The following is a 20,503-nucleotide window of genomic DNA, read 5'->3' on the forward strand; positions in this document are numbered from 1 at the left end:
TCTCTCTCTCTCTCTCTCTCTCTCTCTCTCTCTCTCTCTCTCTCTCTCTCTCTCTCTCAGGCCGCTCCCTGTGTCTATGCGTGTACGTGGGGAAAGAAGTCAATGTTGCTGTCTTCTCTCTTTCCCCACCATATTTTTTGAGACAGGATAGCTCATTGAACCTGAAGCATGGTGATAAAGCAAAAGGGATTGAGCAGAGCTCAGGGCTCTGCCTGCCTCCACTCTCCCAGTGCTGAGTAGAGATGCTTTTATGCAGAGTCTCATGGTTGTGCAGTGATATTTCTCACATTGAGCCATTCTCAAAGCTCTAGGTCCTTGAGTTCCTATTTTTAGTTTTCATCTATTGTAGAATTTCTGTTCAGGTTGACTTTCTCTTAAGGTAAAAGCTGGGTTAGTTTTATAGAGAAAAAAAAGTTGTATAGGTAACTGTACCAATACCCTGGTTTTAAATCTGTACTGAACTGGGCAAATCATGGTTGAGAGTCCTCTTTGCTGTGTCTTGAATGTCAGTGTACTTCCATTTATCAGTGGAAACATGAATACTCCAGTGATAGAATAAGAAAGTGATGCAACTAGTTGGCCATAATGAGTTAATAGATGAGCTTCTAAATGATGTCTTGGCATAGAGCATATGCCTAGCATGTGCACGCTTCAGAGAACTGCCTCCTCACATGTTGTCCTTTCATCCTGCACACAAGACACAGTATTCATGATTTCTATCTTTGACTGTCCATTTCTTCATGTGAGGACAGCAAGATGGTGCTTGGCTGATGCTGAGAACCAGCACCTCGATCCTTCATCTGTTGGACTGTGGACAAGTTGGAGTCATGTGGGAAGAAGGTACATCAATCAAGAACTTGTCTACGTCATAGTGGTCTGAAGGCAAATCATGGTGGCATTTTCCTTATTGGTGATTGGTGAGAGAGGGGCCCAGCACATATTAAGTGATGGTACCACTGGCAGGTGCTCTTGAATTATATAAGAAAGCAAGATGAGCAAATCATTGGGGAGCAGGCCAGTAAATAGTGTTACTTCATGATGGCCTCTATTTCAGTTCCTCCATGCAGTTTTCTGAATTCCTGCCTTGACTTTGCTTCACATTGGGCTAGTAATTGTAAGATAAAATAGACTCCTTCCTCAACAGTTTCTTTCAGTTTGTTTTTTGATTTTTTACTACAGCAATAGAAAGCAGAATAGGCTTTCAACCTGTAAGAAGGAAAATTCTGTTTATTATAAGTTACCCAGTCTAAAGCACCTGGAATAGTCAAAGACTTATTATTTGAGTATAAAATGCCTATGCTAACGCATGTCTAAACTCAAAGGGTTTAAATTTTATCTCCACTTCCCTTTAATAATAGAGTAACATGGAATAAAATCTAAGAGTGGCAGAGGGGTAAACAAGGTGATTAGTTGAGTGATCAGAAGTCAGCAAGATTTCCTTTTGCATCTTATGTCTTCCATCTGTTTAGCCTTGGAGGGCAGAGGGAGCAGGATTCTTACTTGCCTCTTAAAATATTCTTTGTGGGGATGAGAAAGATGACTCAATAGTTAAGAGCATTTGTCCCTCTTACAGAGGGACCAGATAAAGTGCCCAGTATACCCAAGGCAGCTCACACTGTCTGTGAATCCAGGTACCTAGGATTTTCTGACCTCTGTGGTAATCAGACATACATATGCTACACATGCATACAATTATATAATTATGTTATAAGTTCTAAACATACAATAAAAACAAATACATATTTTACAAGTACATTATTTCTTCAAGATTTTATTCATAACATCTTGCAAAATTCCTGAAAATATGCTGAATATTTGGCAATTAATTTAGGGACTGTGCTGATGTCATTTAATTCTCAACTTTTTCCTCATATATCACTTTCAAAATAGAAATCTTATGCCTTACTCTTTCTTGTGTATTTGATACTCTTATCTTGTGTATTTAATGAAACTAGCTAGTGCTTTTTAGTAGTTCATTTGTTTCTATTGTTAAATTGATGAAATTTAGAATTGCCCATGCTCATGTCTTAAAGCATTTTCTATGTTAGATCAGTTCAAATGAGAAGAAGGGTAGAAGCACCATAAATGTGGATAGTGTCATTTCATGGGTTAGGATCAGAAAAAAATGAGAATAAATATCTCTGTTTCCTAACTGGATGCAAGGTGACCAGCTTCCCAAAGTTCCTGCCTCATGACTCACTTGACTGTGAGCCAAAATTAACTTTTCTTTTTTTGAGTGGCTTTTTGAAAGACAATTTGTCCAAGCGATGGGAAAAGTGAGTGACACTGTCCTGCCACCATTTAGACATGTGACACCACTCTATCAAGATATAATAGTAGAGAAAGATAGAGAAGTGCTTATAATATCTGAGTTATCAGTTCTCAAGCAAAAGGCAAACATTCAAGAAGGTTTTTTCTCTCTCTCTCTCTCTCTCTCTCTCTCTCTCTCTCTCTCATTCTCTCTCTCTTACACACACACACACACACACACACACACACACACCATATCAAATGAATATGAAATAAATAAATGCCAAAGCATAGACTATTTGAGGTTCAGTTCTATTTCCCAAAAGAGGTTGGAGTTGAAATTTCCTTTCAAGCATCAAATGTCTGAAGTAATTAAGTTAATATAAGAAATATCATCATACATCAAGGCTCTTGGCAGAATGTATGGCCTTTAAGAAAGTATCTTATAATAAGTAGATAAATCACATATCTTACATCCTGGAATGGTGTTTTATAATTCATAAAGTACTTTCATAAAAATTCTTACTAGTAATCTCAATTATTCACATAGTACTTATTAGGATTCTTTATACATTTTTTGGATTCTTTATATTTTTAGGGATTCTAAAGCTTGAAGTGCTAAAATGAGTTGCCTAAGTGATCCTAATAAATACATGCTCATTGGGGTAATACTTATAATATGTGACATATTATATATAATGTAATATATATAATATTTATTATATATAATATGTGATACATGATGCAAGATACATGATATATGATACATGATGTATAATAATGATATAATATATAGCATATATTATATATAATAGAACATACACATATATACATGTATATACACACATATATTTAAATACATATATATATCAATAATTGTAGGACAAGGATACAGCTCTTTGTGAATTTAAGGTAAGAGAAAGAAGATTCTAGAAAATTATTAAAGCAGCTTGAAACTTTATATTTTAAGAACACATTTTCTCCTAGGCCACATAGCTTAATTTTCAATAGGTATAGCTAAAATTTATTAACAGGGAATAAAAAAAATGCCTAAGGCTTGATTCAGTAATGGAGAACTCAACTCTTCCAAAATAGTAATTATTACAGCAAAAGATTGTAAATCACTCTACTTACATGTGAGAACATTGTTCTTGGCTCTGTTCTAGTGCAGTCTAGACCTACTGACCTTCATAATTTGTGCAATTAACTCAGCGTAATTTCTAATGAGGGCTCAGTTTGTTAAGAGCTCCAATCACTTTAAATAGACCTCATATAGGAAAGAGATGTGAAAAAAAATGAGTGTTATAAAATAGATCCAGAAAGTAATTCAAACCCTGAATTTGAAATATGCATCACATCCCCTCAGATTTAATAGTTTATTCTAAAATAATATGATGAAACCATTTGTGCCTTAATTCTTCCAAAGAAAAGCTTCACTTCTTTTTTATCATATTACATATAATATATATTGTGTGTCTTACTACTGATACACATTTTCTTGTCATTATATATAATCTAGTACCTGAGATAAATTATTTTGAAATCACTACTTAACACAATCCTGACTGCTTTGGAATTGGTGGTGTGTTGCCTCCAGCTCACTGTAGAGATTAGGCTTTATGTCACTGCACTGTTATAAGGTACTCCATCTTTATATTACGCTTTGTGATCTTACAAAGCAACACTTGACTCCATTGTTAGGACAAATACAGAGCCCAGTTGACTCTTTGTGCTCAAAAATACCACACACTGCCTCCCACACTGACTTACTAATGCCCGCAAAAACATACCACTCATGAACCTATCATCATGGGCTTATTAGGTCCATATCAAGCAAATGAAACATGTATACTTATCTACACAACAGACGGAGACCCAACTGAGTCTTTAACTGGGGTCCTGGGTTTGTTAGCATCTTAGCAAAGCACCCCCAGCGAGTCATTTTGCATTACTACCAATTATCTGCCTATAGGGAGGCCCTTGTGAACTCTGTGATCTCACAAACCCTTATGCAGCTGTGCAATATAATGTATTATCTGAGGATTAATATTCATAGTCAAGATAGTTAAGATTGAAATAAAAGAACCAGTTATTGTGATTGACCACACCATTGAGGGAAATTGGAATTATATGCTTCTAGAAAGAAACTGATGTAAAAGGTGAATTTTTTGTATTTCATAAATTTTGGTCATGTGGCCGATACAAATGTGCCCATCTATTTCCTAATCCAATAGTTCTCAAGCAAGAATTCAGAGAATGACAAGGAGCTGATCACATACCCTTTTCATTTCTCTCAGTTTACGTTGGGAAAAATAGTCAATTTCAAGACACTTATTTTCCTTTTTTCAAAGGATTTTTCTGGAGAATAATATGAATTTTTTCTATGTATCTTGTGATATTGTGATGCTTTTAATTTAAAATGTCTGTCATAGTCTCAGGCATTTGAGAACTTGGTCTCCACTTGGTGGTGCTCTTTGGGAAGGCTTCAGATAAGTATGCCATTGGGATAGGACGTTAGTTCACTCTTTTAAGGTTAATCATGGAAGCACTCAGCTTTTTGTTCCTGCTGCCATTGCTAAAGCTTGCAACCATGCCTCTGTGCCACAGTAGACTCTTAGTCTTGGAACAATAACGCTTAAATATATTCTGATTTCTATAAGTTTCCTTTGGTCCTGAAATTTTATCATAGCAACAGAAAGGTAACTAACGCAGGTATAAGTCTATTAAGCATTTTCTTGCCTATTTCATAGTCAAGTGGTATGTTCCTTGATGACCCAGGGACAACTCCTTTGAAGTACGTCTATCAAGAACACTCCCTAATATGGATAGCCACTTTGTTTCATGGTGAATGCAACCATGGGTTGCCAACAAACCAGGCAAGTGTTCTGCTTCTTTTGTAATAGTTTCTAATTCTGACTATTAATAATCTTTTTGAAAGAAGTAGATTCAGGCTACATTGCAAATGGCTTTATAAGTTATGTTAAATAGAATAACACAACATAGAACTCTCTGAAAAAAAGGTCCTCCAGAGAAATGGGTCTCATCAGAATTGATCTGTGAGGCTGAAATATGCCAAATACACAAAACATCATTTCATATTTTGAATTACTTCTCAACACTACAATCTTCTTTTCCATTCTCTAGTTGTTAGATGAAAGTAATAGTGAAACAATTCTTCCATTTTATTTTACCAACTTGATAAATGGTTCTATGTAAGAGCTAAAATAGGAGAGGAAACAAAAGAAAAATTATAATAAATTAATAAATGTAGATTATTTATCACTTATTTATTTCCTTAAAGAGATGTAGAAAAATAATTTAGGATGGAGATGAAAAGAGAAATAGACAGAGAGAGAGAGAGAGAGAGGGAGAGAGGGAGAGAGAGAGAGAGAGAGAGAGAGAGAGAGAGAGAGAGAAGAATATAAAGAAACAAAGAAACAAAATTGCCTCCTATTATAGGAGAAACAATATCTTGCATTTCTTAGCTCCACATCTGGCTAAACTCTTCCTCTGAGAATAAAAATGCAAAAATATATCCAAGTTCATAAAAACAACCACCAAATCCCTAATACACTATTCAAGTTACTAGGAATAAATATAATGTATTTAATAACGATATAAAATGTTCTAATGGCTATCATCTGCTATTTTCAGGAAAGTTTAACCAATTATGTAGGAAATTGCATGATATTCCAAGAGAAATGTGGCATACTGTGGCAAAGAATGTTCTGCACACTTCTCTCATTACTACTATGTATAAGAAAATGATAATTCCCACCCTCTCCCAGAACACCTGTCCACTGGAAAGTACAAACCCAGAGGTTCACATTATATAGAGAGAAGAATAGACATGATCATCCTGAAATTATTTTTCCCCTTATAAACAGTGTACTTTAACAAAAAGTTTGTGGAAAAAAACTAAAATTACCTACAGTTTAAAGTATCTTGACAATGAGACACCTTTATACTGGCAGTAATGGATGAAAATAAAAGAGTATTAATAAAAATAATTCAGATCATCTGCAGTTGTTTCTCCTTTCATAGACCAACACAAAGGTTGTGTTTTTAGGCAGGACTTCAGAATACTTGCAGCAAAATCTGCAATATTATTTTCAAATTCTTGGTTCTACTCTAACCTAACAAAGCATTAACTTACAGAGTCTGGGACCATGTCCATAACAGACATCATCTCATTGCATAATTATGGTCTAGAAACTTTCTTTCTGACATCTTGCCTCTCACCAACTTTCAGGATACATTTTAATCATTTGTTTTAGTACTAGAGATTCAAGCTAGGGCCTGACACATGGTAGGTAAATATACCGTTTCTGAATTAAGACCTTGTACATACCGGGTTTGTACTGTATCACTAAGCTACAGCCTGGTGTATTCAAAGTAAGTACTCCATCACTGAACTGAGGTCTGGTACTTGCTAGGTATGCTCGCCATCATTACATGTCAATGCTGAGAGGTTAGAAAGGAGTGGACTGAGAGCAGTGAGAGAGCTGTGTCTGTTGTCATAGATCTGAAATTCCAACTTCTAGGGATGTTGATCAGGAGGGTTCTAAATTTAAGACCTACTTGAGCTAGACAGTGAGCCAAGAGCAGCTGGGTAAAATCTGTGTGACTCTCTTTCAAATAAAACTGTTAACTTCATACCAGGAATACAGCCTGGGGTACTGTGCTTGCCTAACATATAAGAGAATTTCAGATCTGACTCAGTGAACTTTAATTTTCCCTTTGCTTCTTTGCATGAACTGAACAAGCTAGGGCAAAGCAAAGATTAGACATAATTATATATGGTGTATGCATGTATATGTACATATATGTAAATAGCATGTGTATTGTACAACATTTAGAGAAAGAACAATGAGGAGTAACATTAGGTTATGAGGTAAGCAAAAGGACAAAAGAGTCATGAGCGAGGATAGAAATCAAATTGTTTTTTAGTTGAAAATAATTTTTAAGTCTTTTAAACATTACTATGCTAGGAATCAATCATGATTACATAATGAATACGTTTGTCTTATTGATCCACTTAGAAAAACGATTAATTTTAAAAAAGAAAAGAAAATATTTTGGTGAAGCAGTTTGTTATCTGAAATCTTGCTCGTTTTTCTTATGGTTAAAACTATATGTATTATAGTGTTATTTACATTTATTTTATTATTTTGCTACACATAGAGTATGGTTTCTTTTATTTTATTTTTAAAGGATAAATCTCTCCTATCTGAGGTGAAATCTGACCACTAACTGTAGTATCATTGGCCACAGGCAGTCAGGTAGGTGCCCAAAACACTTTCATCTTGTGCTACACATAACACAAGGATTTCAAGTAAGTGTCATTTTTTGGGACAGAAGGATTGTGAGTTAAGGAAGCCCTGGGAATTCAGAGGAAAGATCATCTAAATGACACTTAATTGGATAGTTCCAATAATGCAAGGAATGTCTGTCATTAAAGTGGTAGAAGCAGTATCAGAGAGAAGTGATTATAGTTACATTTGAGAGTAGGTTCTGAGTTTGCTTGAGATAGGAAAGGATGAACAGAAGAGTGGGTTTTGTTGCTCAACATGCAATGCTTGAGCCTATTAAACAAAAGGAATGGCCACAATATTCTTCTATAAAAGATAAGAACGACTCTTACTTAAACACTTTAGAGAAGGCTTATACACTGGGAACTGTGTTCTCTTGTGGAGAGTTGATCTACTAGAATTGTTCTTTATTTATTTTATTTATTTTTTATTTTTCATTTTTTTAACCACAGCAAGGCAGTTATTTCTCTAGTGCTGCTGTTATTAATTTTTTTAGTTATTTTATTTATTTACATTCCAATTGTTGCACCCCTTCCTGGTCCCACCTTCCACAGTTCCTAATCCCATTCCTCCTTCACCAGCCCCCTCTTCCCTGGGGACTCAAGTCTCTCAAGGATTAAGCACATCTTCTTCCACTGAAGCCAGACCAGGGAGACCTCGGACCTGCCTACTTATGCTATTTGTGGCTATTGTGAAGGGTATTGTTTCTCTAATTTCTTTCTCATTCTGTTTATCATTTGTATTAAAAAAAGGTTACTGATTTGTTTGAGTTACTTTTGTATCCTGCAATTTTGCTGAAGTTGTTTATCAGCTAAAGTAGTTCTGGTAGAATTTTCAGTGTTCCTTATGCATATTATCATATCATCTAAAAATAGTGATACTTTGACTTCTTCCATTCCAATTTGTATCCCCTTGACCTCCTTTTGTTTGTTTAATTGCTCTGGCTAGAACTTCAGGTACTATATTGAATAGGTAGGGAGAGAGTGGGCAACCTTGTTTTGTCCCTGAGTTTAGTGGGATTGCTTCAAATTTCTTTCCATTTAGTTTGATATTGGATATTGGCTTGCTTTATATTGCTTTTATTATGTTTAGGTATGGGCTGTGAATTTTTGTCTTTCCAAGACTTAATGTGAAGGAGTGTGTATTTTGTTGAAGGCTTTTTCAGCATCCGATGAAATGGTCATGTGCGTTTGTTCCTTGAGTTTGTTTATATAGTGGATTACATTTACGGATTTTCATATATTGACTCATCACTGCATGTCAGACATAAAACCATGGAGGAAGTTGGTAAGGTAGAGTAGATTGAGACCAAGAGACTTAGTGGGCACAGACATGAGGCTCAGGCAACACTGAGCTCCCTGCTAGACACATGGCCTGGAACACACGCCACACTCTTCACATAAAGAACCATGCCCTATAGTCACATGGCCCCAAAACAGAGTTCTCCATGATAATGAGGTACCTTGAGGCCCAGAGGGCCTAGATCATGAGCTTCCCTTCCCAGACAGTCTTCCCTACAAAAGGTATTTAATCTCAGGCTCATCGTGAGAAATAGGAATGGTACATTTTGCATCCATTTTCCGCCATGAAGAACCAATAAACTGTTTAGAACCATGAACGGTCTCTTTCTTCAAGATCTGTCATGGGGAGCCATGGAGAAAGCATTTACCTACAAAGCCACAGCTTAATTCTCTCATAGAAGGTCTCTCTCTGAGCTCGCAGCCACAACCACCACAAAGATTGTCTTTCCTAAGCTAAAGACAATCGCCCATGGGACAAGGGCCCCCAACTCAATTCTCTTCTCTTCTGTAACTTCCAGAGAAGTCTGAATATCCAAGAATCTGAGAACCTTATGGGCCCGGTCTCATCCCAGGCCTTGGGACCCCCAAACCAGCTCTGGCTTTCCCACATCTCAGACTGCACTTTCCCACCCCATGAGCAGTGTCTTGGCACTTCCCTATAGCCCAGCTCACACCCTGGTGGTCAGTGCAGTCAGACTTCCTGTGTTCCCAAGTGGCCATGACCTCCAGAGGGGCAGACACAGACTAACACCTGCAACCCTGGGAGAAAGCCTACTTGATCTTGGTGAATGATGACTGTGATGTGTTCCTTGATTCGGTTTGTGAGAATTTTATTGAGTATTTTTGAAATGCTAGTCATAAGTGAAATTGGTGAGAAGTTCTCATTCTTTGTTGGGTATTTGTGTGGTTTAGATATCAGAGTAAATGTGGCTTGATATAATGAGTGAGGTAGTGTTCCTCCTGTTTCTAGTTTGTAAAATAATTTGAGGAGTATTAGTATTAGCTCTTCTTTGAAGGTCTGGTAAAATGCTGCACTAAAACCATCTGGCCTTGAACTTTTCTTGGTTGGGAGGTTTATATGACTATTTCTATTACCTTGGAGGTTATGGGACTGTTTACCTGCTCTTGATTTAACTTTGGTATGTGGTATCTGTCTAGAAAATCATCCATTTCACCTAGATTTTCCAGTTTTGTTAAGTATAGGCATTTGTAGTAGGATCTGATGATTTTTTTGAATTTGCAGTTTCTGTTGTTATGTCTCCTTTTTGATTTCTTATTTTGTTAATCTGGATACTATCTCTATGCCCTTCAGTTAGTTTGGCTAAGGGTTTATATATATTGTTGATTTTCTCAAAGAACCAGCTCTTCATTTTAGTGATTCTTTCTATTATTCTCATTCTCTTTGTTTCTAATTGGTTGATTTCTGCCCTGAGTTTGAGTATTTCCTACCTTATACTCTTCTTGGATATATTTGCTTCTTTCTGTTCTAGAGCTTTCAGGTGTGTGGATGCTTGTATGGGATCTCTCCAATTTCCTTGTGAAGGCACTTAGTGCTATTAATTTTTCTCTTAACACTGATTTCATTGTGTCCCCTAAGTTTAGATATGATGTGTATTCACGTTCTTTGAATTCTATGTCTTTGATTTCTTTCTTTCCTTATTGAGCAGAGCATTGATCTATTTCCTGGAGTATGTGGGCTTTCTGTTGTTTTTGGTGTTATTAAAGTCTAGCCTTAGCCCGTGGTGACCTGATAGAATACATGGTAATATTTCCATCTTCCTGTATTTGTAAGGCTTGTTTTTTGTCTGATTATTTGGTCAATTTTGGAGAAGATTCCATGAGGTACTGAGAATGTGTATTTTCTTGTTTTGGGGTGAAATGTTCTGTTAAATCCATTTGATGCATAACTTCTGTTAGTTTCACTGTGTCTTTGTTGATTTTCGTTTCAATGACCTATCCATTGGTGAGAGTGGGGTATTGAAGTCTTCCACTATTGTTGCGTGAGGTTCAATATATGTTTTGAGCTTTAGTAAAGTTTCCTTTACAAATGTGGATGCCCTTGCATTTGGAGCATAGAAGTTGAGGTTTGAGGCTTCCTCTTGGTGTGCTTTTCCTTTGATGAATATGAAGTATCCTTGCCCATCTCGTTTGATAACTTTTGCTTTAAAGTCTATTTTACTGGGTATTAGAATGGCAATTCCAGCTTGTTTCTTGGAACCATTTGCTTTGAATACTTTTTCTAGCCTTTTACTCTGAGGTAGTGTCATTGTCACTTAGGTTTGTTTCTTGTATACAACAAAATGCTGAATCCTATTTACATGTCCAGTCTGTTAGTGTATGTCTTTTTATTGGGGAATTGAGTCCATTGATGTTGAGAGATATTAAAGGTAGATGATTGCTAGTTTTTGTTATGTTGTTGGAGGTGATACTATGTGTATATGATTCTCTTCTTTTGGGTTTGTTGCAAAATGTTTAATTTCTTGTGATTTCTTGTGTTGGAGATTTCTGTCCAATATCTTCTGTAGGGCTGAATTAGTAGAAAGATATTGTCTCCGTTTGATTTTGTCATGGAATATCTTGGTTTCTCCATCTATAGTGATTGAAAATTTTGCTGGTTATAGTAGCCTCGGCTGGCATTTATGTTCTCTTAGGGTCTCCCTGACATCTGTCCAGGATCTTATGGCTTTTAGAATCTCTGTTAAGAATACTGGTGTAATTCTGATAGGTCTGTCTTTATACGTTACTTGGCCCTTTTCTCTGACAGCTTTTAGTATTCTTTTTTTTTCTGTGCATTTAGTGGTTTGATTATTATGTGACAAGAGGATTCTCTTTTCTGGTCCAATCTACTTGGTGTTCTGTAGGTTTCTTTTAGGGAAGTTTTCTTCTATGATTTTGCTGAAGATGTTTTTGGGCCCTTTGAGCTGGGATTCTCCACCCTCTTCTATTCCTATTATTCTTAGCTTTGATCTTCTCATTGTGTCCTAAATTTCCTTGATATTTTTTTTGTTAGAAACTTTTTACACTTTGTATTTTCTTTGACAGATGTGACAATATTTTCTTTGACGGATATGACAATATTTTCTATGGTATCTTCTTAGTCTGAGATTCTCTTCGATCTCTTGTATTCTGTTGGTGATGCTTGGCATCTGCATCTCCTGATCTCTTTCCTAAGTTGTCCATCTGCAGCATTGCTTTCCTTTGTGTTTTCTTTATTGTTTCTATATCCATTTTTAGTTCTTATAGTGTTAAGTTTAATTCTTTCACCTACTTGATTGCATTTTCCTGTATTTGTTTAAGGGATTTATTTTGTTTCTTCTTTTAAGGGATTCTACCAGTATGACTGTGTTTTCCTGTATTTCTTTAAGGGAGATATTTTTATCCCTCTTAAAGGCAATGATTATCTCCATGAGATGGGATTTTAAGTCATTGTCAGGTGTGTTAGGTTATCCAGGTCTTGCTGTGGTGGAAGAACTGGGTTCTGATGGTGCGAAATTGCATTGGGTTCTATGACTTACGATCCTGTGCTTGCTTCTGACCATCTGGTTATCTCTGGAGTTAACTGGCTTGAGCGTCTCTGACTGGAGCTAGCCACCTTGAAGGCAGGCAGCACTGTCTCTGATTAACATTGCCTCTTGTGTCTCTGGTTAGAGCAGGTCTCCTGTGCCTCTGTTTACTTCTGACCTCCTGAGAGGCACACAGGCTATAGTATATGAGAGGGTAGGTATGAGGCCCACTGATCTGGCACAGGTTGGTTAGCAGACCTTCTGCTACATTTATTAATTGGACTTTCTTAACAAATATAGGAAGAATCAGGAATGACTGTTTTCAGTTATCAAAATCATTAACTTATTTTTCTTACTTTGTTTTTACTTTAAAAAAAAAAGTACACAGTAGTACAGGGAGATTTGGGTGAATTTTTCCCAGTCCTAACATTTGATTTCTAGGTATTTCTTTGAAGGAGACATTTTTAATTATTAATCTATAGTTCTGCTGTCCAGAGTCCTACTAAATTTTGCAATATATTGTTTAATGATTAGCATATAGTCAAATTTTATGTTTTATTTAGTATTTATACAAAATAGTGGACTACATATAGGTTCATATAGAGATATAAATGTATGGTATCAATCTTGATAATTTGTGTCTGCCATTTTTCTGAATAGGTACCTCATGTGTTTATTCCTCTTGAAATGAGCATGTCTTTTCTTTCTTCCAAAAATCTGGTGGATTTTGCTCTTCTCTTAGATCTGAAACAATCTAGTGATCCACATATGGATTTAGATATGGCACTGTTACAAATTCAAGGCTTTACTTTTGTTAGGTTTGGGATTTTCCACTTGTGCTCAGGAAAAAAGCCAAGAGGGCCTCAATAGCTTGGGACTAGCCTGGTATTAGAGCAGATTCCATATAAAGAGAAGAGAAAAACATGGAGAATGGTGCACTGAGCATTTCATATTGAGTGATATTTCTTATACTTTCCACCCAGCCAAGCATTTTGGAGGATGAAGGTCTAGAGATAGCCACAACGTATACTACATATATCCGTATATACTGCATATGCCCACTGTCTCTATCTCAATTTGTGATCGTTACCATTGTGGGAACTTGACACTTATGAATAACTAAAATGAATGTGATAATCTGCAATATTTGCTGTATGTTAAACCTATTATTCTGTATGAAATCCAGATCATGCTCTTCTACTGTGGTTATGAATTTACCAGTATTGATCCCAAATTGTATCAGTATCTGTTGGCAGTTTTAAGATAGATACTTTGATAACATACTAGTTAACACATAGAGTACTTATTATTTTCCCAGACACTCTAAAGAAATTGCACCTGTATTTTATTTTCCTGGAGCCTGATAATAGCTGTTCATTTTACCATTACTGCATTGAGAGGAAGGAAGAGTTTGAGCATTGTTTTTTGTTTGTTAGTTTTAATTTGTCTAACACTACATATCAAGAAGGAAGCAATGCTTGGATTCGAATTCAGACAACCTCAAAAGCTTGGGCTTCTCTCTTATTCTTGATTTTATAAATTTTATTGATTTCTTTGTTTCTATACAATCTCAACAATATTATATCTTACATGAATTCATCAATTTTCTAGTTTACTAAAACTATATTTTCTTATTTTCTGTTATGCCTGTGTATTTTCTTTAAATATTTTGGTTTCAAAAATTATGACTACAATTCTGAAATTATATTTTAAAGGACATTTCAGCCATCCAACCAGAAATCTCTTCTTCCATTTCATTTGCATTTGATTTTTTCTCAGTTTTTGCAAGTAAGTATTAATTCCACACTACTATAGTTGATAGTTTATATATCTATATTTTATTCATAACAATGGACAGCCACATTTATGCTTTGGCTGGCAGGAAATCTTTGCATTATTAGTTCTTTTTTTGTTTGTTTGTTTGTTTAAGTAGAACTTCCGTTTTATTTTTTTTCCAAGGCATCTTTCCTACCTTCCTCCCTTACGAAAGAAACCACCTATTTATTTATTTATTTATTTATTTATTTATTTATTTATTTATTTATGTGTTTATTTATGTATGTATGAATGTATGTACATATGTGTGTATTTATTTATTTATTTATTTATTTATTTATTTAATTATTTGGTTTTTCGAGATAGGGTTTCTCTGTATAGCCCTGGCTGTCCTGGAACTCACTCTGTAGACCAGGCTAGCCTCGAATTCAGAAATCTGCCTGCCTCTGCCTCCCAAGTGCTGGGATTAAAGGGGAGCGCCACCACTGCCCGGCTAGAAACCACCTCTTTACATGGGCTTTGGTGGACGTCATGGTGTAGTGCCAGCAGGTCTGAATCGTGGTGGGGGTGGTCAGTCCTTTCAGGCTTCACTATCGATTCCTGATGACCTTGCTATAAATGGCACAGCTCATGTAGTAATGCAGCTTGACATAAAGCTTGGGAAGCATGGAAGCATTGAAGACGCTTGCTTTAGATATGTCCCTGACAGCAGTGGCTTCTACAAATGTTCCGAATGACAAACTTCTTTTTTTTTAAATTCTTTTTTTGGATATTTTATTTATATTTCAGATGTAATCCCCTTTCCCCATTCCCCACCAACCCAGGAACCCCCCCTATCTTATCCCCCCCTCCTGCTTCTATGAGTATATGCTCCCACCCACCTCCCAATCCCACCTCCCCGCCAACGATTTCCCCCATACTGGGGCATCCAGCCTTCACTGGACCAAGAACAAACTTCCTAATGGCCTGATCCTTGGGCATGCACCGGCGCAGTTTGTGCAGTGAATTGGCTGCACATGGCCGCGGCCCTTTTGGCACGGCCGTTGTTTCTTCCTTTTTTGGTCATCTTGGAGCCAAGACTCAAAAGAGTTTATTAGTCCTTCTAAAGGTTAGCTATGGTAAATGATGCTTATAAGGGAGTTTTAGAGGCTCAACAACGTGTATATATATGCACATCAGTTCTACAAAACTAAATTTACAATTTTTGGTCAGTTTTCATCTTACCTGCTTTGCTGTGTTTATAGAACTTATTGTTTTTAGTTATCTAAATAGATGGTTATATACATGCTTACACAGTCAGTTCTTATGTATCTTGCTATAATTTTCCCTATTTATTTCTGAGGTGTGATAGATTCTTAGTTTGTCTGTTTTCACTTTAAACCTTTCTTTTTGTGAAGCAACACACAGAGAGACATCACAAAGAGGGAGCACATTAAATTGATGCCTTTGCTGAAATCAACCTACTGGTTTTAACAAAGGCAGGAGACTAGTGGGCTAAATTGAATCACATATTGAAAGCTATTTCATAATATCTGACATTGTGGTTACTATGAGTTTGTGCTTGATCACATAATCTGGAGGCCAAGAAAATCCTGCAAGAAGAAGATGTGTTGTTGTTTCCTGGGATATCTGTCGTTCCTTAAATATGTCAAGTCTTACATCTAAATCATGAATACAATGACGAGTGTTAATGATTTTATTTTCTATGACTACTCATAAGCAAATTTAAAATAAATGATCTTTAGTCTTTGAGCAAGAATTTAGGGCTGCATTGCTCTCAATTTGTACTCAGCACCATCCTGCTTATGACTTGCTCTTCTGTGTTTATTTAATATTAGCCTAACTTTCCTTACGGTTGATAAATGCATTTTTACTATGTACTATTTTTATAGCTGTTTAAATATTCAAAAATATCCAATTAATCAATACATTTGAGCTTTAAAATGAACTATAAGCTTAACGTAACATATTTCGGTGGCTTTAATATTTTCAAATTCCAAAAACACACGTATCATTTCACACAAATAATTAGAAACGGCAATCATTTCATTACAGAATAGTCCTGAGTGATTAAGCTAGCCTAAGTACTCCTTTACTAAATAATAAATCTCAGTGGTAGTCTCTGATTTCCAATGTAATTAACATTGATATCTAGGTATTATCAAATTCCAGATGGGGTTCAATGTGAGAGATATGACAAGTTGACTATAATATTTAGGGAGTTCGAGTATGGTGTAGGACAAAAGCTGAGGATCATGTTAAAAGTATTAAAACAATGTGTAAATATTAAAGATATGGAAAGAAATAGAAGATGACATGGTATTCCTATGTCATCGTGGGATATTAGACAATGCTTTGGACAAAATAACCCCGAGGTGCAGTTGCATGGGTGCAAATGCATAGCAGTATTGTGTGAGACATTTCCAGGGGTGATGAAGCACACCCACATATCTACACTTCCAGGTATTGAACTCACGGCACATCAAAGCATCAGTTATACCAGAATCCAGCCTAGTGAACCATTGGCTATTTGTTATGTGTACTAACAAGAGTATGAGTGAGAGGTTACTAATAAAAGCTCCAGGACTCAAAGGCAATGATGTCACTGGAAAGCTTATCTCCATAAGGGTGAAAATTCACAAATGCTGTTACTGTGGAAGCCGATTCATGGTTTACAGGCAGCTTAGAGTCTGGAGAATCCTCCTGCAGCTTAGAGTCTGGAGAATCCTCCAGCAGCTTGGCTCAAAAGTCTCATCCTCCAGTTGTTTGCTGTTTCTAAAACTTGAGGACACTCTTTTAGAATCTTGCAAGTTTCAGCCTTCTAAGACATGAAAAGTTTGTTTTCTTTCTGATTATCACAAGCTTCACTGATCCTTCCTGGAGGGAACATTTCAATTCAAAAGAAACTACAATATAGTGCAGCAGGAATTACAGAAGTATGTTTTCTTCTCTTAAGATTGTGATTATCCCTGATGTCTACTTTGTAACATAATTTTCACAGCAGGAAAAAAAAAACAATTGAAAGCAGTAAGTTATAGAAAGAAAGGGAATCAGTCAGATGAAAAGGTCAAAACTCAAATGTAGGAGAAAGGGCGAATTTTTAAACACAGGAAATAGTTGGCATCTTAAAAATCATATTAATTTTAGCTATCCATGCCCATTTTAATAAGGACCCAACATAGGCAGTAGAAGTGGAAAAAAAGGGAGACTTATTTGGGACATCTCTGAAGTCGAACCAAAGGGCATGATAAACAAATAAATGTGAGAGACTAGATAAAGAAAAGGACTTCAAACTCAACGTCAGGGTCAGTAGACACCATCACGAGGGGAAATAAAGAAACAGAAACTGGAGTTTTGGACAGAAGTGGATGTTTACAACAAACTGCTTACAAGTGGAGAGCTCTGCAGATTCCTGTCACATCTATATCAGGGAAAAAAAGCAGTGAGAAGGCATTATTTACTTATGTAAAGAGAAAAAATGAAGGGCAAAAAATAAAATCCAAAGGATCAATACATGGACAACTTCAAAGGGGTGGTAGTTTTAGAAATGAGAAAACCAAAAATAATTCATCAAGTAAACAAAGTGAGAATTTCAAAATGAGCCATGGCCTAGTGTGACGGCCAGTGTTTTTCAACTTTACACAAGATAGAGTCATTTGGGAAGAGGAAACCTCAGTTGGGAAAATATCCCCTACCAGCTTAGCCTGTCATCAAGCCTGTCGGACATTTTCTTGATTAATTATTAGTGTTGTAATGTCCAGCCCACTGTGGGCAGTACCACCCAGAGCAGGTGATTCTGGTTGGTTTATGAAAGCAGGTTGAGCAAGTCATGAGAAACAAGCCAGTATGCAGTGCTCCTACAGGTCCTCTGTTTCAGTTCCTATTTCCAGGTTTCTGCTCTGAATTCCCTGAGTGATAGAGTGTAACTTGAGAGTCATAAGTAGAAATAAACTCTTTCTTCCTCAAGTTTGCTTTGATCATACTGTTCTAACCGCAATAATAGAAACCAGAACTAATTCACTAAGGTCTAACACTGAAGAAAATTCCAAAAAGACGAGATTTGAAATAGAAATCCTGAAACATTTGGGATGTCACTGAAAATGTCTTTAGAATAATTTTAATGCACAGTACATATAAACAGAGTACTTTCTTGAAAAGCATATTGCCTTAGATATTAATATGGTCAAAGTCATTATTTCCAGAATCTTTGTTAGGGAAAAAAAATAAAAGGAAAAACTTCTAGGGTTGGTGAAAGGTTTTAATATGATAAAGATTTTAGTTAATGTATATTGTGATAACAAATACTAAAGATAGATTCAAAGAAGTAGAAAAATGTATGAACTGAGCCAATGGGAAATGAAATAGAAAGTTCACGGTACTGGTTGGAAAATTAACTGAAACCAAGAATCACATCCTGCCAAATATGAATGTGAGACACAGAGTAGGATGATTGTGGCTACATTTATATGTTGGTTTTGAGAAGTTGAAAATGCAGTGAGAAGTTGAAAATGCAATACATTATTAGGTGTAAGACAATTACAAGAGAAATAAAAATATTTGTTTTATCTCTAAACAGCCCCTATCAAATGGTAAGCAGTTTTCAACTTTATGGCTGAAATATTTTCAAAACACAATGAGGAAAATTATCACTTATCCACACTCATCAAGAATTATCCACATAAAACCTGTATTCCTTTTAATTGATTTTAGACACATTTACTTACAAATTCAAATGTAGCTCCTCACCTCCACATTTATTATGGTAATTAAAAAGAAGCAATCTGTTATAGTTCAGTATTAAAAGGAAATTTTATATTTCACAGAAAATTGGAAGGCAATGTCATATGGCAAAATTACAATGAGTTACGTCTTAGATCTTCATTTCTTCAGGATATGTTACATTTCAAAATATATTACAATTGTAACTAAGATTCTTTTAAAAAAATAGACTAATCAGCTATAAAATTATGAGCAATGGTTTTAAACACATGGAAAGACAAACTACTTTAAATGAGAAGCCTTGGTGTTTTAGCAAATACCCAATCTGTTCATTGCTCATATGAGCTCTGAAAAGCTGTTAATCCCTCATTATATTTAAAAGAACTGAGAGAAAGTGGGAATGGAAGAAAAAAAAGAACCACATATGATAAGTTTTATGCTCAATGGTCAACAGAGAGTACCTGAAAGAAGAAATTCTTTCTTAGTTTTCTGTGTACTCTTGGGTAGCTATGAACTTCTTGAATTTAACCATAACCCACTGAGAACTAGTTTTAATCCAAATACTCTTGTCTACCTTCATTTCAAAGAAGGGTTAGCTAATCTAGAAAGACTGGTAATGACATCCCTTCAGCTAAGAGGGGAAATTACCAAGTTAAAGGCACAAATGTGTAATCATGAGAAATTACTGAGTGAATTTGATCTTTTATTTCTTTTTTGTTTGTTTTTTATCTTTTTTAATTGGATATTTTATTTATTTGCATTTCAGATATTATCCCCTTTTCACATTTCCTCCCCGAAACACCCCCTATCCTATTTCCCCTCCTCCTGCTTCTATGAGGGTATGCCCCACTCATTCACCCACTCCCACCTCCCTGCCCTCGAATTCCCCCACACTGGGGTATCCAGCCTTTACTGGACCAAGGACCTCCTCTCCCACCTGTGCCTGACAAGGTCATCCTCCCACACATATACAGCTGGAGCCATGGGTCCCTCCCTGTGTGCTCCTAGGCTGGTGATTTAGATCCTGGGAGATCCTGGTTGGTGGCACATGCCAGTAGGATTTGCTGAAGGAGGCAGAGGCAGGAGGATCACGAGTTTGAGGCCAGCCTGAACTTTTATTTCTTTATCTGTAATTATAGATCAGTCTTTGCTTGGAGTGTAGGAAGCCCTGAGAGAATAAACTCTTAGGCAAATGTATGTTTTTGACATGAACTAATCATGTCAAGGGCCTCAGATACATGAAAAAAAGGCAAAGCTTCCTCCTGGACTCTGGAAAGGCTCTAAAAGATAATACATCCATTTCTGCCCTATTTGTGGATGTCTATAGTGTGTGCAGAAATACTTCCTCCACACGAATATGAATATGTATATGAATATGAATATGAATATTTGGGGCCTAAAGACTACCTCCCCACAAAGACTTCTCCTGCTGACATCTGCTCAATCTGCCTCCTTCTTCAGCTGAATACAGTAACCCTGACTCTGTTTAATTGTATACAATACAACAAACACACCGATCTTCTGGAAGGCTGAGACTTCCCCATCAGAGAGACCAGTCCATCTGACCCTAACTTTTCTATTTCTGTATGACTGTCTTCTTTCTTTCTTTCTTTCTTTCTTTCTTTCTTTCTTTCTTTCTTTC

General features: G+C 36.2%; 1 pseudogene; it reads right to left on the reverse strand.

The window, feature by feature from the left end:
• Window positions 1-14,650: 14,650 nt before the first annotated feature.
• On the reverse strand, window positions 14,651-15,208 carry LOC114626010 (annotated as a pseudogene).
• Window positions 15,209-20,503: the final 5,295 nt, after the last annotated feature.

Source organism: Grammomys surdaster, unplaced genomic scaffold (genome assembly GCF_004785775.1).
Source record: "Grammomys surdaster isolate TR1022 unplaced genomic scaffold, NIH_TR_1.0 225, whole genome shotgun sequence".
Lineage (NCBI taxonomy): Eukaryota > Metazoa > Chordata > Mammalia > Rodentia > Muridae > Grammomys > Grammomys surdaster.